Here is a 14,654-nt window from a genome sequence, read left to right as displayed (position 1 = left end):
TATTGCATTAGTTTAGTTTATTTTAACTTCAGATATGTTCCCTATATGTTACAGACAGGATTTTAAAACCTAAATGCTATGTGAAATTTACTAGATAGTAAATCCTTTATAAAAATTCTTCTGTGAATCTTTTTTGTGTGTGTTGTTCTTAAATGCTGTTTTATTTTTATTATTTTTAAACCACCTCATTGAGATATGATTGACATAAAGAAGCTGTACGTATCTAATGTGCACCACCTGATGAATTTGGAGATAAGCAAACACATGAATCATCACCACAATCTATGCGATAAACCTATCACTTTAAAAGGGTTCCTCCCACCCTATTTATCATTATTACTATTGTTATTATTATTATTATTATTATTAAGAACACAACATAAGATCTACCCTCTTAGCAAATTTTTAAGTTTCTTATACAGTGATGTTATTAACTATATTGTAAATTATTTAGAAAATGAAGAGGGGCACCTTTGTGGCTCAGTCGGTTGGGTGTCCGACTTCTGCTCAGGTCATGATCTCACGATTTGTGGGTTCGAGCCCCGTGTTGCGCTCTGTGCTGTCAGCTAACTCAGAGCCTGGAGCCTGCTTCAGATTCTGTGTCTCCCTCCCTCTCTGCCCTCCCCCACTCACATTCTGTCTCTCGCAAGCTCTCTCAAAAATAAACATTAAAAAAAAAAAAGAAAATGAAGAATGATCTCTTTAAATTTCTTTTGTAAAACTCAGATTTCATTATGGGGGACTTCATCAGAAGCGCTCCTGGCTCTCTCCTTCTCTCTATCATGGTGTGCGCCAACGGCTGCTCCTTGCCACGTCTTCTAGGGAGACTTTCAGAATCAAGCGATTCCCGGCCAAGAAACAAAAGTAGACTCCTCCTATTCCCCAGTGGATTCAGATGAAAACTGCTAACAAAATCAGACACAACTGGAGAAGAACCAAGCTGCGTCTATACGGGATCACACATGCGATGTCACACATATTTATGCTGTAAAAAGCTCACGTGTGCCTCCCTGATCACTTTGTACACCCCCCCACTACCTAAACAATAGCTATGTTTTATTGAGGAGATAATTTTCGTCTGTTCCTGTGCCACTGTACCAGTAGGTTGGTTCACAAATAAATATGTGAGACCTTTTGATTGAAGGAAGAAAAAAAGAAAAGAAAAAAAGCAATGTTCCTGTAATTCAATAGATCATTTACACAGCTTTGCGCTCTGGTTCCACAATCTTAAAAAATGGCTCCAAAGAGGTAGATCAATGTGACACTACCCTTTCTTTCTTCCTTCTTAAATAGATTCTTTGTCACCCTAATTCTCTACAGGGAAGGCTTCTGGGTCTCTCTGGTGGTTTTCATTAGCACATCAACAATTATTTTACTTCAGTGACATATTTTGTGGTGATAGTTCATCAATAGATTAAGGAAACATTGCCGTCTAACACATTCCAGTAAATAATCAGGACAAGATTAATGGTTATATTTAATGAAAGCCATCTGTCTGTTAAAGCAGCTTGCATGCCTTCTTCATTTCATTTCAGATTTCAATAAAGTGTGAATGCCTTGAAGCACACTTGGGCCAGGCTGAGTAAATGTAATTCTTTGGGAGTAATAGTCTCCTCTTTGAGAACACCAAACAATGTGCACACGGTCTAGGGCCGGAAGAGAGAAGGTACAGTCAACTGACAGGCTATTTTGTTGCGTTGATGGCCACCAACAAGATGTTTTTTGATGTCCCCTTGGGTTAAATGACAAGTATTTTCTTAGTTATACAAGCATCATCACAGAATGATGAAGCCCAGAGAGCTAAATCCACTGGTCTTATGGACCATCTTTTACCCTGTCCCCAAAGCATAATGAGTCAACCACCATAAAGATTACCTACTTGTCTAAAAGGAAAGGGACAGTCCTTGTGAACTTTTAACCTAATAATTGGAGTACAACACGAGTTGAAGGCGGAAGAAATTTTCTTTTCCAACTTTTGAGGACACTCCTCCTAAGTGAGTGTATGCACTCAAAAAGTCTAGAAGGACATGTTAAGAAACATTAATAATGCCTGTTCCTAGAAGGAAGATTAAGTGACTTTTAGTTCTTTTTTTTTTAATTTTTTTAATGTTTTATTTTACATTTGTGAGAGAGAGACAGAGATAAGAGCACAAGCAGGGGAGGGGCAGAGAGATAGAGACAGAATCTGGAGCAGGCTCCAGGCTCCAAGCCGTCAGCACAGAGCCTGACACGGGGCTCAGACCGACGAGCAGTGAGATCATGACCTTATCTGAAGTCGGATGCTCAGAGAAGAACCAGGCTGGGTCTCTAAGGGATCACCCAACTCAACCAACTGAGCCACCCAGACACCCTCAATAATGAAAGGAAAAATTTTTTTATTTTTATAATATTTTAATAATATTTTTAATATAATTAATTATTATTTTTAATAATAAACATTATTAATTATTTTTAATGTTCTTTTTATAATATTTTTTTATTATTAGCTTCCATTATGTCATTCTCTGACTTACATTTCAGTGGCAAATTTACAATGATGGCAGTGAATAAGAGATTTAAACTCATATTATTTTTATTTGAAGATTTATACCTTTCCTTCCACTCTGAAAGAAGGCCACCCAGGGCTTATCTTAAGGAAGCTATTTTCCACACAGTTACGCTCATGGTGAAATCTCATTCAAGTAATCTCTGAATCGTGGAGTGGTAAAAAAAAAAAAATTCTAATTTTAGATGCTTATTATATGGAATTGCTGAATCACTATGTTGTACACCTGAAACCAATATAACATTGTATGTTAACTACACTAGAATTAAAACAAAATTTTAAAAAATAAAAAATAAAATAAAGCAAGTGCTCCTTATGCAGAAAACAATTTATCTGGAGGTCATCACGTATCAAGCAACCTTAGCTAACCAGAATATAGCCAAGAATCCTGACAATCCAAAAAGGTTTTGGCAAGCCAGGAAAATAGAAGAAATAACTTGCTCAAAAGAGAACCATTCAGGCCTTACCATCAATACATTTTTGTCTTGCTTTTGATGAATGGAATGGAGTCCCAGCAGGCAGAGAGAAACCTGGGTCCATTTGACTAATTCATCAGTGTCCAGGAGGGCATTTTGGGGTAGCTACTCTGGTCCTCCATGTTCCTAAGGGTTTTTTGAGATCTACCAGCAGTCATAGAGTAAGACCCCTCAGTTACAAGGGAGTAGGAACCCCATTGGCATTCGAGGGTAAGGAAAGTCATGCATAGGCTCCGATGCGTGTAGGAGCTGGATGGCAGCACATGGCACTCCCTTTAAGAAAAGCCAGTGTTGGGGGCGCCTGGGTGGCATAGTCAGTTAAGCATCTGACTTGATTTCAGCCCAGGTCATGATCTTACCATTTGTGAAATCAAGCCCCACGTCCCACTCTGTGCTGACAGTGTGGAGCCTGCTTGTTCTCATTCTCTCTCTCTCTCTCTCTCTCTCTCTCTCAAATAAATAAATAATACTTTTAAAAAAGGAAAAAGAGGGGCACCTGGTTGGCTCAGTCGGTCCAACTTCAGCTCGGGTCATGATCTCATGGTTCCTGGGTTCGAGCCCCTCGTCAGGCCCTGTGCTGACAGCTAGCTAGCTCAGAGCCTGGAGACTGCTTCAGATTCTGTGTCTCACTCTTTCTCTCTCTGACCCTCATCTGCTCACGCTGTCTCACTCTCTCTCAGAAATAAATAAAAACATTTAAAAAATTAAAAATAAATAAATAAAAAGGAAAAAGAAAAAAAGAAAAGCTAGCGTTCTAGAGACAGTGGAATAAAATAGAAGAAATAAACCAAAATCTTCATCACGTGTTCTATATGAAATGAAAATAACTCCAGACAGCATTTGGGGATACACCACGAACACCGCAGAGGCTTCTGGGAAAGAAGCATTTTCCTAGCCCTCTCTTTCAGTTATCCTTTGCTCCCTAACAAATCATTCCTCAACTTAGTGACTTCCAACAACAAATCATTTCTTTGGCCGCAGTTCTGCAGTCTAGGCTGGGATCGGCTGGGCAGTTCAGTTCTCTCCTGGTCTCAGCAAGGCTGACCACGCCGCTGTAGTCCGCTGACGGCCTCGCGGGGGACTGGCTGGCCCCGGCTGATCTGGGGTGTTCCCATCACGTGTCTGGGGCTTCGGCTGGGACAACCATGCGTCCCTCTCTTAGTCCAGCGCGTGCTTGTTCAAAGGCAGCAGCGCTTCAAAGATAGCAAAAAGAAAGCCGCAGGACCCCACAAGGTGCAGCCTCAGTGGTCACATAGCATCACTCCCATCCCAGCCCGGGAGTCAGAGCAAGTCACCGAGCACCCTGGACACGAGAGATGGGGTAGAAGACTCTCTCCTTGACAAAGGGAGCAGCAGACTGACGTTACAGAGGGGCTGTGGACACTGAGATCATGGTTATGATACTCGCCCACACTACCTTGGCATTCACTGCTTGGGGTTGGGGTTAGTCAGACGGGTGTCAATGGAGTGTAAATTCCTAGGACAGCCACAGCCTGATATCAGACATCCCAGCCGCTCCGGAATGGCTAGAGCATCACACGGGTCACACCCAAGACAAGAACCGGTGGCCTGGTGAATAAAGAAGGAAGTTTGGATGATAACTCAAAAATTCTTTGCTTTGTCTAGCTCAACGGGGGCGAACTGAATGAACTTGGAATTCCCACAGGTAGGCAGGTAAGATTTGAGACATCAAAATATTATCATCATTAGGCTGTTTCTATTTTTTGTTTGTTTGTTAGTTTGCTGTATAACCTATTTTGATGACCTTGTATTTCCCCTTGGCTGGTGGCCTGGGAAGCACATATAATTCTAATAAAGCTTGATTTACTGGCTTTCTAACCCATAGCAGATTAAAAGGAGCAAATAAAAGAGAAACAAAACAACCACTGATTCTCAGTTCTCTAACAAAAGCAAAAATGACCATAGAAAGCCTGGTGGAAAAGGAGAGTTCAGGAAAGCTATAAAAAGCAAATTCAATTATTCAACAGAACTTAACAGTCTGGGGTCATGTACTGTCGAGACAAAATGCCCTGTGTCATATCCCAACTGTATTCATAACCGAGACCTCAGAAACGTTTAATTATTTTCTGCATAGACAAGTCAAGAACACAGATCATGTATAATAAAACCTCAAAATAATGCAAAATTGCAAATTTGAATATAATTTAATTGGTAATTGGCCCCAAGGGAGTGGAAAGAGGGGGATAGAGTGACCTCATGATCATTTGGGATATTTTCACATAGTGTACGGTCAATTGTGTATAGTAGAATTTTCTTATGTTGTTATTTCAAGGGGTTAGCCAACCCAGAAAATTCACTTTTATGAATCCCCCAATGACACCAAACTCACAAAGTGTTATTTTACTATTTTATGCCTAATTGGCAGTCGTTTCAAAAGAACTGAAATCTACTTTTTTTTCCCATTGTACCATACATTTCTGCCAAATGCTTTTTATTCACAAATATTATTTGATCACTATAAATTTCTTAAAGGGACAGGCATGTTTATTGCCCTTTTAAAGATGAGACTATAAATATTCAAGAAAGGCAAAGTAACTTACCAGGGACACAGAGCTGGTTAGAAGTCACACATTTTGACCCCTGTTGAGTTGTCATCCCGTCAGGGAACCTGGTTAGAGGACTTCTAGCATGTTCACCCAGGTCTAATGTGTGGGTGGAGGGGATTCCTCACACCAACAAGGAATTCTCGGACATCAAGTAGGTGTCCTACAACTCACCTCAATTCTGATACTATGAACCACAGGTTAGGGATTGAGTCCTACAAGGCTGCCCCCTCTCGCCCCCCCCTACTTCAAACACCAATCATAAGCCCGGTTTGTTACCTGTGCTTCTGACTGACTAGACTACAGATGGGATGCTCCCATGACCTCCTCCTGGAGTTTGATGAATTTGCTAGAGCAGTTCACAAAACTCACAGAAGCATATTCCTTACTCGATTACCAGCTGATTAGAAAGGGATATGACTCAGGAACAGCCAGATGAAAGAGATGAGAAGGTAAGGTATGGGGAAGGGGTGGGGACTTACATGCTCTTTCCAAGCATCCCACTCTCTCCCAAATCTCCATGTGTTTACCAATCCAGAACTCTGCTCTCCTGGGGAGCCTGAGTGGCTTAGTCAGTTAGGCATCCGACTTTCGCTTAGGTCATGATCTCACAGTTTGTGGGTTCGGGCCCCACGTCCGGCTCTGTGCTGACTGCCAGCTCAGAGCCTGGAGCCTGTTTCAGTCTGTGTCTCCCTCTCTCTCTGACCCTCCCCTGTTCATGCTGTCTCTCTCTCCTAGAAATAAAATAAAAATAAATAAAAATTTTAAAAAAATAAAAATAAAAAAACAGAACTCTGCTCTCCAAACTCTGCCCTTTTGGTTTTTTAGGGAGACTTTCTGACATAGGCCTGACTGACTAACTCATTGGCCATTGGCAATTGATTCTACCTCCAGCCCCTCTCCCCTCCCCAGAGGTTGGGGGGTTGGACTGAAAGCTCTAACCCCCTGGTAACCAGCACCCATCACTAGGTGCCATCCAAAGTCACTTTGTTAATAAAACAAAAGACACTAAATTCTCATCGCTTAGGAAACTAAATTCTCATCGCTTAGGAAACTCCAAGGATTTTAGGAGCTCTGTACCACAAGTGGGGACAAAGACTAAATATATATTTCTTACTATAAATCACAATATCACAGCCTCACCAAAGGCCAGTTGAGGAGGGCCCAAGAGGCAGTTTGGGAGCTTTCAAAAGAGACTGTCTCCACAATAGGGCCCTGTCCCCATGAATTGATGGAGAGCCACAGTGTCCCATCCATTCTGCTTTTCCTACATATATGACTTTGGTTTAATTAATCCATGAAATCTAATTACAACCCTTTCCCTACACACAGTGATGTCTGGACCCCCAACCCAACTCTCCTTTCACATCATAGACTGGAGATTAGCATTGAGTCCATTATGCTTCTAAACCCAACCTCACAGCACTCCTGTTCGGGACCTCATTTTATTTCCAGTCTTAGTGAGGGCGACTTGTAGGAATCTTATCCTGTTGAAAGCCTGAGCTAGGACATCTATATTCTTGTATACACATACACATGATCCATTAGAAGTATATTTATTACTACTTCTTCAATGGGCAAGCTGAGATAAAGATACTTTGTTGTGGTTTGTTCAACTTGGTGAATTAAGTAGGTAGCCATGCTAAGACTAGAATTTGACTCATTACTCATTACTTGTGTGTCTTTCATTGCTTTAAACTAAAGAAAAAATGGGTACAGGGGTGGCTCAGTCAGGTAAGTGTCCGACTTCGGCTGCAGACATGATCTCACAGCTCACGGTTTGAGGCCTGAGTTAGACTCTGTGCTGACAGCTGAGAGCCTGAAATTGGCTTCGGATTCTCTGTCTCCCTCTCTCTGCCCCTCCCCTGCTCGAGCTCTGTCTGTCTGTCTCTCTGTCTCCCTCTCTCTAAAAAATAAACATTTTTTAAAAATTTTAAGCTAAAGAAGAGAAAAGTTGCTATGCAGGTTATATATTCATTTGAAAATATTTATTAAATGACTTCTTTAGCCAGCCGTGATGCCAGCTCATCTACAGGTGTTTATGCAGGGCTACCTGGCATCAAGAAGCTTACAATTGAATTAAATCCAATATACACGAGCTTGTAATCAGTACCATCAAAGAGATAAAAATAAAATGCTATGAGATGGCAAAGATAGGAAATATTTTTGCCCGTTGTGGGATCAGACTTCAAAAAGGTGTGACCTTGGAGCTAATCCTTAACTAGTCAGCTGGAGTTGCGTATGCAGAAATGAGGAGTAAAGAAAGAACATTTCTTTCTTTTTTAAAGTTTATTTATTTATTTTGAGAGAAAGAGTGAGAACACGAGTGGGGGAGTGGCAGAGAGAAGTGAAAGAGAATCCCAAGCAGGCTCAGTGCTGTCAGTGCCAAGCTTGAGGCAGGGCTCAATCTGACGAACCGTGAGATCATAATCTGAGCTGAAATCAGTAGTCAGATGCTCAACAGACTGAGCCACTCAGGCATCCCAAAAGAACATTGCTAAGTAAAGAAAAGCTCACAACTTGGAATCCAGTAATGAGGATGACCACTAACTGCTGCAAGGAAGGGTAGAAAAGAAGACCACAGTATTCCACCCAAGTCTGCCCCTTTGGGTAGGACCACATCTGAGGAAGAAAAAAGTTTCTGGGGCCTAGAGAAAGTCACCCCTGAAGCATGCAAAACTTGATAGCCCAAACTCATGTCAACAGAGAAAAAGCAGCAGTCTAGCCAAGTGGCCAGCATTGGAAAAGTCCAGCATGGGTTAATGGGAAGACCCATGGACAGGCCAAATCTAGGATGAGGTACTTTGAGAGGCCATGGAAGGAAGAACATAAGTCAGGGCAGCAGCAATACCAGGCCCAACCAGGTGCTCCTGGAAGGAACTGGGAAAAGCAAGAGTATCCAAGTCCCTGAAGGCCTAGGATCTAAGCCAATGAGGAAGGTGGGTACTTGGCCCAAGGTGCTAAAAATCCAAGTACCAGAATGAGACAAGAAATAAACAGGTTACCAAAAAAAGAACAGAGTCACAGGGGCTGGGACTGGTGCTCGGTCCCTGTTTGTTGGGCCAAGTTTCCTTAAATTCACTTACTAAGACCGGAATGAAAGGGCTCTGCCAACAATGGAGGTAGGGGAGGGAAGGAGTCACCTCATTTGTGGGAAAAGGAAAGATTCAGAACCTGGAACCCAAATGCACCCTGATAAGAAACAGTGGGAAAAAATGTTCAGAGTGCATTTGATATTTTATTTACATATGTTAAAATTATAATATCCCATACAAATGTGTTCAAAGGACATAGTTCCCAGAAATGTGCTCCCTGGATACGTCTACTCATGGCCCACCAAATATGAGATATCAAGAGCCTGAGCTTACAAAGCAGACAGACAAAGACCTCTTCATTTGCCAGCTATGTGACCTTGGGCAACTTACTTAACCCCTCAGAGACTCAGATTCTTTTTCTGTTGAATGGGAATAGTCATACCATAGTGGGCCTCTGTCATTTTGGTCTAAGCAGCATCCATTCCTTTGGGGATTCACATCTTTCCCAAGTCCTGTGTCTGTTCACAACGATCACTCAGTCAATGATTATTTTTATTGATTATTATCACACTAGTGACCGTATAGAGCGTGCCTCTTGCTACCGCAAGAGAAAGAAAATCTGCAACATCATGATAAATATGCTCACCAACACACAGTCTCATACTATGCATTCTACTCTACATCCTGTAGATCCTGACCTGGAAGGCCTCTGAGGGGGGAACATCACACTGCCTCATGGTGTGTCCAGAGACCTGCAGCAAACCAATTCTGATTGTTCTTTCTGTGCTCATAGTGTTGTTCTTTTTGTCCTTCGTGTTCATCAGGCATTTCAGTAACCACCTTGGAGCTCTCTCTAACTAGCAGCTCCTGTTGTGAGAGTGATCGTATCTTACTTAATGGCACGTCTGGCCCGGGAGATTATGGGGATAATGTGGGTGGTGGTCACCGTTTACCCAAAGTCTATATAAATTTCAATTACTACCTACAGCCATCCCTTGCACACCCCTGTCCTGAGCGAGATTCCACCGCTTCCCTTTGCCATAAACTCTGTAGGCATAACCTATAATCTTCCTCCATCTTCCCGCACTCCGTGTTTTTAGTTTCATTCTTCTCTTTCTGCAACTGCAATATTCACGATTCAGATGCGGGCTAGTGAAGCCTATGACATTCATCATGTGTGAGGACAACTTTTATATCAACAAAATTGGTTCTTCCTCTTCCTACTCGTGCAAAAGTTGCAATTGAAAACATGGGCATGGAGTGCATACCCAAGTCGTTCTTAGCCATCAACACTTATGCTTCAGGTCTTTTTAAAAAATCATTAATATTTCTACTTTTTTTCCCCCCAAAGAGCACTTGCTTTTTTTTTTTTTTTTTTTAATGTGAGAAGAGCTTTGTTAACTATGGACCCATCCATATGCAGTGGATGGAACATTCCAGAATGAACAGAAGAACTCTTTTTTTTTAATGTTTATTTATATTTGAGAGAGAGAGAAAAAGAGAGAGAGAGAGAGAGAGAGAGCGCAAGTGGGGGAGGGGCAGAGAGAGGGAGACACAGAATCTGAAGCGGGCTCCAGGCTCCGAGCTGTCAGCACAGAGCCCTATGCCGAGCTTGAACTCAGCAGGAGATCATGACCTGGGCCCAAGTCAGACGCTGAACCGACCTAGCCACCCAGGCGCCCCCGGAAGAGCACATTTAGAGGTTGTTTCTACTTTCCCAAATAGATTTCACTTTCCAACAGTCTCATCCACAGTTGTCTTACCGGATAGCAGCTAATTTCTGTCATCATTCAGTTGCCATGGGGAAAAAATAGTGTTAAAATGTTTGTAACCGAAGCCCTATGTTAAGGGGAGCCAACTGATGTCAAATGCTCCAGTTCTAGCCAGCCCCTCTCCTTCTCCCAGAAATCCCCTTTGGGCGGCTCCAAACGCCGAGTTTACCTGGCCCTCACTACTGTGTGATGAAGGACATATTTTCCACCTGGGAGAAATCAAATCACAAATGCTAGAGATGAATCATTGAAACACAGTTAACCTACAAATTTCCAGAAACTACATGCACAGGAGAGGGGCTGCAGGCACATTCCTACTTTTTAAATGTACAATAGGGGTGCCTGGGTGGCTCAGTGGGTGGAGCATTCAGCTTAGGCTCAGGTCGTGACCTCGCGGTTTGTGAGTTCGATCCCTGCTTCCAGCTCCATGCTGACAGCTCGGACAGAGCCTGGAGCCTGTTTCAGATTCTGTGTCTCCCTCTCTCTCTCTGCCCCTCCTCCAGTGCACTCTGTCTCTGTCTCTGTCTCTGTCTCTCTCTCTCTCTCTCTCAAAAATAAACATTACAAAAATGTACAATAAATTATATCTATAAAGCATTGAACAAAAACCTCCCTGTAAAAATAGCCATGGCTTTGTGCATTCAAAAAATAGTTATTTTCCGGGGCGCCTTGGTGGCTTAGTCGGTTAAGCGTCCGACTTTCGCTTAGGTCATGGTCTCGCGGTTCGTCGGTTCGTCGGTTCGAGCCCCGCGTCGGGCTCTGTGCTGACGGCCAGCTCAGAGCCTGGAGCCTGTTTCAGAGTCTGTGTCTCCCTCTCTCTTTGACCCTCCCCTGCTCATGCTGTCTCTCTCTCTCCTAGAAATAAATAAAAATTAAAAAAAAAAATAGTTATTTTCCTATTGGCCAGGTTTTTTAAAGGAAAAGAGTATGGTCTCTGGGCGGGACAGACATCCTGACTTGCCATTTTCCAGGGACCTTGGGCAACTTACTTAAAAGATCTGTACCTCGGTTTCCACGTTTGTAGAAAAGCAGTACTAACACATCCAGCCCATAAGCTTCTGCAGTCATAGAAGTGAAATAAACACAGTACCTGACACAAAGCTGCAAGATGGCTGCGCCTCAGTCATTGAAAGCGTCAGCTATTATTTTTATTGCTAACATTACTCTTCTCATCTTGTTTCCACAAATTATCAGCGTGGTCCAGGGCTCCCTTTCCCGAGTGGACTCAGCACCCATAACGTCATTTGCTGTTTTACCTAAAAGACTTACATTTGCCTTTTTTTTTTTTTTAACGCTTTTGAGTTTTCCTTTATTGCAGGCACAGTAAAATCTTTTCAGTAGTAGAGGCCAGGGGTAACTTGCAGGGCTCTAAGTATCATTTTAAACTTTTTATTATGAAAGATTATGAACAGAATAACAGCAAACTCTTCCCCGGTGTGGCCATTTTGCCATACTTGTTCCATCTACTCCTTTTTTGCGTTCTTTCCCTTTATGTGTGTTTGTGCGGTGATATTTTAATATTTTCAAGCAAATTTTGTTCATTGTCTCTATGCACCTATTAAAAAAATGAGGACATTTCTGTATAAACCGCAATATTACTGGGTCTACTAATAAAATTAATGTCATCTAATACCCATTCCAAAATCAAATATCCTGATTTGCCTCAAAAAAATGACATTTTATAGCTGGTTTGCTCGAATCAGGATCCAAACAAGGTCCACACACCCTATGTAATTGCTGTGTTTCTTAACCCATAACAATGTGCTTAAGAGACATAACATTCTCTCAAGTCTTTTTAACCAATACCATAGAACAACTACAAGATGCTAATTTTCCTTAAGGAACTATTATAAAATTTAAATGGAAGTTTATTATTATTATTATTATTATTAAGCCTTGAGAATGATATTTTTTCCTTTTTTATTTTTTAAAGTAAGCTCTCTACCCAACGTGGAGCTTGAATTCACAGCCCTGAGATCAAGCCAGGCGCCCCAAGAATGAATTCCTAATTGGATTGTGCTCCTCAAGCACAAAAAGAAAGAGAAGGGGACAAAAGGAGGGGGAGAGAAAGAGAAGAGAAAGCCAGAAGAAGGACATTCTCTCACTTCTGTTTTCTCTTTCTTGTTTTCTACTTGTAGCTTCAATAGTTGCTTTCTCTGATTTCCTCCCCTGGACACTTTGTTATCCCGTTTTCCATTTTCATGTTAGGGGTGACCCAACAGCATAAACCCAGATTATCAAGGATAAAATTTTAGGGGCGCCTGGGTGGCTCAGTCGGTTGAGTGTCCGACTTCGGCACAGGTCATGGTCTCATGGTTCGTGGGTTCAAGCCCCGCATCGGGCTCTGTGCTGACAGCTCAGAGCCTGGAGCCTGTTTCGGATTCTGTGCCTCCCTCTCTCTCTGATCCTCCCCTGCTCATGCTGTCTCTATCTCTCTCTCAAAAATAAATAAAATATTTTTTTAAAAAAATTTTAAATGCTAACGATACAAAGCACAAACTGATGGTTGCCGTCAGAGGGAAGGAGGATTTGGGGGGACGGCTGTGTGCAAAACAGGTGAAGGGGAAAGGAAGACACAGGCTTCCAGTTATGGAATAAATAAAGTCAGGGGGATGAAAGGTACATCCTAGGGAATATATATAGTCAATGGTATTGTAATAACATTGTCCGGTGATGGATGGTAGCTACACTCGTGATGAGCACAGCATGACATTTGGAGTTATCGAATCACTGTGTGGTACACCTGAAACTAATGTAACATTGTATGTCAACCATACTTCCATTTTTTAAAAAGTCCAATAAAAATGTTTAAACCTATCACCACTTACCTAAAAAATAATGAATCATTTTAATAAACTACCTTTGGGGCGACTGGGTGGCTCAGTCGGTTAAGCGTCTGACTTTGGCTCAGATCATGATCTCACGGTTCATGGGTTCAAGCCCCGCATCAGGCTGTGTGCTGACAGCTAGCTCACAGCCTGGAGCCTGCTTCACATTCTGTATCTCCCTTTCTCTCTGACCCTCCCCTGCTCATGCTGTCTCTCTCTCTCAGAAATAAATAAAAAACATTAAAATAAATAAAAATAAATTTTAAAAAAGATTTAATAGACCACCTTTATCTTAGTTCCTGAGAAGTTAGTGAAAATCATTATTATCTAGCCTGAAGGTCCTCACTGCCACTCTAGATCATAGTGAAGAGCAGGAAAGATACAGAAAACAAAGTCCTCACTTTTGGGTAAAGATGAAAGACTGAATCTGTGCATTTACTTCTCCTCCCTCCTAAAATCATGCTAAAATAACAGTAAAGGGATTTTTTTTTAATCCAACACAAGTAGTGCCTGATGGTATAAATTGGCAAAATACAAACATTCGTATAAACTTTAAAATGAAATCTGAGGGGCGCCTGGGTGGCTCAGTCAGTTAAGTGTCCAATTTCGGCTCAGGTCACAGTCTCATAGTTCATGAGTTGGAGCCCTGCATCAGGCTCTGGGCCAACGGCCCAAAGCCTGGAGCCTGCTTCGGATTCTGTGTCTCCCTCTCTGTCTGCCCCTCTCCCATTCATGCTCTGTCTCTCTCAAAAATAAATAAACATTTAAAATTTTTTTTAAATAAAATAAAATAGGGGCGCCTGGGTGGCTTAGTCGGTTAAGCGTCCGACTTTCGCTTAGGTCATGATCTCGCGGTTCGTGGGTTCGAGCCCCGCGTCGGGCTCTGTGCTGACTGCCAGCTCAGAGCCTGGAGCCTGCTTCAGTCTGTGACTCCCTCTCTCTCTGACCCTCCCCTGCTCACGCTGTCTCTCTCTCTCCTAGAAATAAATAAAATATTAAAAAATAAATAAATAAAATAAAATAAAACGAAACCTGAGTTAAGCATATGCAGAACCCAAAAACATCTCTACAGACCCTGGTTGAAAACTTTGGCCTGAGCTCTGGGACGGGGCTTCCTTCTTACCTCCAGGAAGGTAGGCAACATAGTAGCAATGACTGGGAGTCCAGGAACCACCAGATTCGGGCCCCAGTCCTAGCCCTGTCCCTGGCTAGCTGCCTGATAGCATGCGAGTCCCTTCCCATCTCAAAGCCTTGACTTCACCACGTGGGAAAGGAGAGGGCAGACCCCATATGACCTCCCACGTCCCTTCCAACTTTGAGTGTTTGCTTCTTGCCCCAGTGCTAAAAACCTCAGGCAAAATCAAGTGAAATCCTAAATTCAGCTCTAGCTGAACCCAACAGAAGTGACCCAGTTCACCCAAAAGGTTTAAAAAA

This window comes from Hyaena hyaena, unplaced genomic scaffold (assembly GCF_003009895.1).
Source record: "Hyaena hyaena isolate Hyena2069 unplaced genomic scaffold, ASM300989v1 scaffold_72, whole genome shotgun sequence".
Classification (NCBI taxonomy): domain Eukaryota; kingdom Metazoa; phylum Chordata; class Mammalia; order Carnivora; family Hyaenidae; genus Hyaena; species Hyaena hyaena.
The sequence above is the reverse complement of the archived record's forward strand: the minus strand, read 5'-3'. Positions refer to the sequence as shown.